Source organism: Palaemon carinicauda, chromosome 10 (assembly GCF_036898095.1).
Source record: "Palaemon carinicauda isolate YSFRI2023 chromosome 10, ASM3689809v2, whole genome shotgun sequence".
In the NCBI taxonomy this organism is placed as follows: Eukaryota; Metazoa; Arthropoda; class Malacostraca; order Decapoda; family Palaemonidae; genus Palaemon; species Palaemon carinicauda.
In genome coordinates, this window is record NC_090734.1 from 28,650,125 (window position 1) to 28,657,080 (window position 6,956).

Below are 6,956 nucleotides of genomic sequence, written 5' to 3' on the forward strand. Positions count from 1 at the left end.
AGTCTAGCCAAAGTGTTAGGTAACAAGCGCCTAATTCGTTTCCATCTGCAAATAAAAGCTTGACAATTGGCGCAAGGAGTAGGATCATTTGCAGAGTTGCTAGACTGTGTAACTTATGTATGATTTATATTTAGAGTTTACTGCTGACAACTATGTGAACTTCTTTACCTGTGAAGGTTGGTGGATTATCTTTAAGTGTTCTGCAAGGTTTGTGGCCTATCACTGGAAGTTATATCACTGGAGTTAAGGTAAAGTTCTATGTTGTTTCTTTTGTGTCAGGCGAGTTTTCATGTGAAAGCCCTTTATTGAAAGTGGAATAAATTCTCGTTGTGGTGCAATATAAAATTGTATTTGTTCGTGTTGTCATATAACGTACTAGGAAAAGGTTGAGGTCGGGAAGTGAATTAGAAACCGTATCGTTATCCTATTAATTCTAGGTAATTCAGTCTTAATTATTGTAGGCCGTAGGGCTAAGTTTAATGTTCCTTTAAGTTCCGATTGTTTTCTCATCCTTGAATGTTCCTATTGTGCATTCAGTTTCTTTATGCTAGTTTATTTTTTTGGCATGGAAATTTTTATCATTGATGAAGGAAAACACATAACAGACATTGGTAATAATTGAAGTACTACTTCTAAAGTAAAGTTCATGATTAGCCATATTTCATAATTTAATGTTTTACTAATACTTATTATTAAGTGTTGTTGTTTTTTTTTTTTAATAACTGTATGCTTACCCATCATCATTATGAATCTTGTTGATTTGATGGATAAGGTGACCGGACAGTTTGATTCTGGACATTTCGATACCGGACATTTTGATACCGGACATTTCGCTACTGGACATTTTGTGACTAAGATTTTTCGTTACCGGTCATTTCGATACCGCTATATATATGTGTGTACGCGAATATATTGGAGTTTATTCTGAGTGACATACTTTTCTTGCAAGTGGTTGTGTAAATGATTGCCATACTGTTTTTGTAATTGGTTGCTTAAATAATTGCCATAAAGTTCTTGTATTTGGTTGTTTAATCAATTGCCCCACTGTCTTGTAATTGGTTGTCTAAATATTCTTTTTAACTATATAAACATTGATCGAAACCTGAAAATGTATGTATATATCACGCTCAGTCTACTACTAACGCTTCTATCAACTACGGTTGCTGCATTTGCTATATATATATATATATATGTATATATATATATATATATATATATGTATATATATATGTATATATATATGTATATATATGTATATATATATATATATATATATATATATGTATATATATGTATATATATGTATATATATATGTATATATATATGTATATATATATGTATATATATATATATATATATATATATATATATATATATATATATATATATATATATATATATATATATATATATATATATATATATATATATATATATATATATATATATATCTTTTTTTATTGTATCACCCATGCCTCGTCTAATTTCTTCAACAGAAAATTGAAAGAAATTAGTGGATATATAATAAAAACAAAACTAATAAGGATGGTTCCAAGTAATATTGGCAGTGTGAAAATAGGTTGTGTAAAGCCCGTGTACACACCTATGTTGGTGATGGTGACAACAAATTCGTTAAGATTGTAGGCGAGCATAATCACAGTGCTACAGCAGCAAGAGTTGCATCAAAATTAGCACATCATCAAATGAAAATAATCTCAGGATCTACACAAGATGCTCCTCGGACTATAATATGTGAACAAACCCAAAGTATGAATGTGTGTGCTCTTTCAGAATTACCTTTAGTATCATCAGTGAGTCGTAGTATCAGACGTTGGAGACAAGTAGAAGATAATGTACCGCCTATACCTCAGGAACGGCATGGTTACTTAATTCCTGATCAGTATTGTTACCTTGACAATGGTTTGAAGTGGCTACAGTTTGACAGTGGTAAACATGATACTGAAAGAATTTTGATATATGCAACTGACTCTGCAATTTGTGACATCAAAAGAGTTAAAAATTGGGCAGTAGATGGAACATTTAAGTGTAGCCCAATTATCTATTATCAAATGTACACTTTACATATTCAACACAACGACATTAGTGTTCCGAGAATGTTCGCCCTGCTGCCAAATAAGACACAAGATACTTACAATAGATTATTTACTATTATAAAAGAACTTTTGCATAATGTTGAACCAGCCACTGTGATGATGGATTTTGAAAAAGCGGCCATCAATAGTTTATTAGATATATTTCCTAGTTCAGATGCTACCTGTTGCCTATTTCACCTCTCACAAAATGTTTACAAACAAGTTGTAACAATAGATTTTAAACAGCAATATCACCAAGATGATGATTTTAGTTTAAAAGCGAGATGTTTATCCGCACTTGCTTTCCTTTTCATTGACGATGTTATTGTTGGCTTCGAGGAGTTAACTGATGACGACGATTTTCCCCAATAGCTTGTTTCATATTTTGAAACATATTATATTGGATGAGTGAGAGGTCGTGACCAACGAAGGCGAAGAGTCGAGCCAGTCTTCCCTATTCATTTATGGAATGTTCATGAACGCACTGAAAATGATATGCCATGCACAAATAACTATGTTAAAGGATTCCATAATGCACTAAGAACCTCCGTGACAATTGTGCATCCTAATATTTGATCCCTTATAACTGCTTTAAAACATGAAGGGGCTCTCAGTGCAACAAGAATTTCACATCTCAATCATAGAGACAGCGTAACCTCCCGAAAAAAAAAATACAGGGACGTCAATCAGCGTATAAGAAAATTGCTAGAACAGTATGACCCTGCAAATAAAATCCAATATCTTCGTGGCATTGCTCATAACATTAAACATTTTTAACTAGATAATATTGTTGCTTGTATCATTTCTTATTTATACTTGTTATATTTTTTTTACAATATGAATCCTTTTAGTCTTAATAGTTATTTTATTTGTACTTTTAACTCTTTACTTATAGTTATAATTTGGTTTCATGCCTTATATATATATATGTGTATATATAATGGTATCGAAATGACCGGTAACGAAAAATCCTTGTCACAAAATGTCCAATAGTGAAATGTCCGGTATCAAAATGTCTGCTATCGAAATGTCCAGTATCAAACTGTTCTAGAACCGATGGATAAAGCTATTAAGCTTGGTATGAAAACTGCTAAAGCTGAGGAATATATAGCAAAACAACAGGCTAGAGAGGATAGAGTAGCTGAGAGAGAGGAGAAAAGGTTTCAGTTAGAATTGGCGGAAAAGGAGAAAGATGGGATATTTAAATTGGAATGTCTTAAGAGAGAAAAGGAGGAGAAGGAGGAAGTCAGGAAACATGAGTTAGCCAAAGCATAGTTGAGAAATAGTGGTGCTATAGGTGGTGTAGGTAGCGAGAATGTAATATCTTTGCAAAAAATTCCCCCTTTTGATGAGAAAACTGATGAAATTGATGTGTACATGAATAGATCTGAGAAATTAGATGAATTTCATAAATGGGAGCCAGAAGACTATGGTACTATGTTAGGCACATTATTAAGGGGACGAGCTTTGAAAGTGTACTGTGGACTTGACCCTGCTATTGCAAGTAATTATCAGGAATTGAAGGTAGCCTTATTGAAAGCGTATCAGGTCAATCCTCAGGTATATCAAAAGAAATTTGGAGAGAGATTTATTGAAACTAATGAAAGCTTTGTGCAGTATTCATATAGACTAAGACAGAATTTTGATAAGTGTTTGCAATTAGCGGATGTTGATAAATCTTATGATGATGTCTGATTTTGTAATCATGTTTCAGTTGTTGGCTAATAGTTCAAGGGATTTGCGAACATTTCTTTTAGAAAGGGTTTGTAAAAATTCTCATGAAAGGGCGTTAGCTGCTGATAGGTATCTGATTGCTCACGGTATTAATAAATGTAGAAATTCTATAATTAAGTCTGATAAATGTTCAAAGTTAGGAATGCAACCTAAATCTGATAAAATAGTTGTTGATAATCTTAAAACATTGCAGTGCCACCTATGTAAAGAAATTGGGCATATTAAACCCAATTGTCCAAACAATCCTGTTAATTTTGCTCAGTCTAAATATTCTAATAAAAATATTCCTAAGATCAGTATCGCTCTAGCTAGTGAAGAAAACCTCAGGACTCCTATTGTGGATGAGAAAGGAAGAGTTTTTAACAAAACAGTAGAGGACTTGTTTGATACTGGGTGTAATAGTGATGTTCTTCACGAAATTTTGATTCCAACACGTTATCTCGGTAAGGCTAGAACTGTGAAGGTGTTTAATTTCATGGTTGTTCCAATAAATCTGCCCCAAATTAAATGTAACATTACAAGTAAATTCTTTTCCGGTAGAGTAAATGCTATCGTAGACCAAATAAATGTTCTGATGTAATTGTTGGGTTAATACCTGGGTTGAAACAACATATACAGGCAGGAATAAATTGTTGAGTATAACACCTGTGCCAGATAACGAATTAGATGTAAATAAGTTACATGTTAATGTGGTTACAAGAAAACAGTCTTAGGGAAACTACATTAAAACCGTTGTCTGATGTCTTGTCTGAAGTTAAAGTAAATCCAGTGGATTTTAGTAATAAACAGTGGACATGTGATTCTCTGAGGTCAATTAGGAAAAGCTTTAAGGAGGAGGAAGAAATAACTTGCAAAGGGAGAGTTGTTAATTATATAGTAATTAATAACATGATTTATCGTAAATGTGTGCAAAGTAAAAATCAGCTAGATGTTGGTAAAATGCAAATTGTAGTTCCTCTCGAGTATAGAGAGATAATTACGAAACTTGCACATGAATCGCTTATTTCTGGTAATTTTTCTTCTAGGAAAACTATTGACAAAGTGCTTGTTAAATTTTATTGGCAGAGGGCTAATGCAGAGATTGATAGATATTGTAAGTCTTGTCATAATTGTCAGAAATTTGGGAAAAGAGTGAAGATAGTGTCTTTATGTAAAATGCCTATAGTTTCTGAACCATTCAGTAGAGTGGCTATTGATATTGTGGGTCCGATTGTTCCTGCTTCAAGTCGTGGTCACAAGTATACTCTTACAATAATTGATTTAGCTATACACTACCCTGAAGCTGTACCTCTTCGAAATATTGATACTATTACTATAGCTGAAAGTTTAGTAGAAGTATTTTGTAGAGTTGGGGTACCAAAAGAAATACTAAGCGACAGGGGAACTCAGTTTAAGTCAGATCTCATGGCAGAAATACATAGATTATTATCAATTAGAGCTTTATTCACAAGCCCATATCATGCTGCATGTAATTGAACTGTAGAACGGATGAATGATGTACTTAAAAATGTTAAAGAAAGTTTGTAGTGATCATTCAACAGAATGGGACCGGTATATTCCTGGTGTTCTTTTCGCTTATCGTGAAATTCCCAAGGATACTTTAAAGTTTAGCCCATTTGAACTTTTGTATGGACTTAGTGTCCATGGCCCTCTAACAATCCTTCATGAATTGGTTGCTGGTAGCAATGCTGATGATGAAATCAAAACTACTTACAAGTATGTTTTAGATCTGCGTTCTCAATTGCAAGAGATGGCCCAGATTACAGTTAGTAATGCTGAAATAAATTCACGTAAATATAAAGATTATTTTGATCGTAAAGCAAAGCCAAGAAAGTTTGTTGAGGGAGATTAAGTTCTTATTATGTTGACAAATAATACAAACAAATTTCTAATGCAGTGGAAAGGACCTTATGTGATTAATCGTTGCCATAGTAATGGAGTTGACTATTTTGTTAAAGTAGGGAATAATCTTAAACTGTATCATGCCAATATGTTGAAGAAGTACTTTAGAAGGAAGATTGTAAATGTTATTCAAAAAGCAGTAGAAGAGGTTAAAACTTCAAATGGTTTGTTTGGTAATGTTAACTTTAAGGTTGTTAATGTTGGAGAACCTGTTTCAGATATATGTGATATAGAATATCTGAAGGTTGATAAAACCAGTTATCAAATAAGTAAAGATCTTAAAAATTCTCAAACTGATGAACTTGTTAATGTTTTGGATAAGTTTCATGATGTAATTGGTGAAAGACCTGGAGTTGCTAGATATATGGAACATGATAAAAAATTGACCTCTAATATTCCAGTGAGTGCTAAACCTTATCCTGTTCCAACTAGTTTAACAGATGAATTTAACAATCAGGTTGATCAAATGCTCTCACTGGATATAACGGAAGAATCTAATTCTCCATATTGTTCCCCAGTTGTCTTCGTTAAGAAGGCAGATGGGTCTTTGAGATTGTATGTTGACTTTCGAAGTCTTAATGAAATAACCGTATTTGATGCCGAACCCATACCACGTATGAATGAATCCTTACATAAGCTTGCTAATACAGTTTATTTTACAGAGCTTGATTTTTCAAAAGGATACTGGCAGGTACCCTTAACTTTAGAAAGCAGAAAGTATATTGCATTTGGAACTAAGTATGGTTTGATGCAATTCAAGAAGATGCTGTTCGGACTTAGCATAGCTTGTTCAACTTTTGTTAGACTTATGAGAAAAGTCTTGGCTGGTTTGGAAATTACTGCATGCTATTTTGATAGTGTCCTTATTTATAGTAATAATTGGTCAGATCATATAGTTCATCTTAAAAATGTTTTGTTAAGATTAAGAGAACATGGATTAACAGTGGGGCCCTAAGAAATGCTTCTTTGCTTATAAGAAAATTAAGTATTTAGGATATCATCTTGGTAACAATTCTTTAACACCTCTTTGTAATAGAATTGCCGATATAGTAAATCTTCTCCTTCCATAAGCAAAGAAACAATTAAGATTTTTTGTTGGAGTTGTAAGATTTTATAATAAGTTCATTCCACATTTCCCTGTCCTTTCTGCACCATTAACTACTATGCTCAAGAAAGGGAGTTGCAATATTCTTAATTGGACTGATTAACAAATTAAAAGTTTCAAT

General features: G+C 32.8%; 1 pseudogene; it reads left to right on the plus strand.

Annotated features, from left to right (window-relative positions):
- The first annotated feature begins 3,150 nt into the window (after positions 1-3,150).
- LOC137647904 (uncharacterized) lies at positions 3,151-5,680 on the plus strand (annotated as a pseudogene).
- The last annotated feature ends 1,276 nt before the right edge of the window (positions 5,681-6,956 follow it).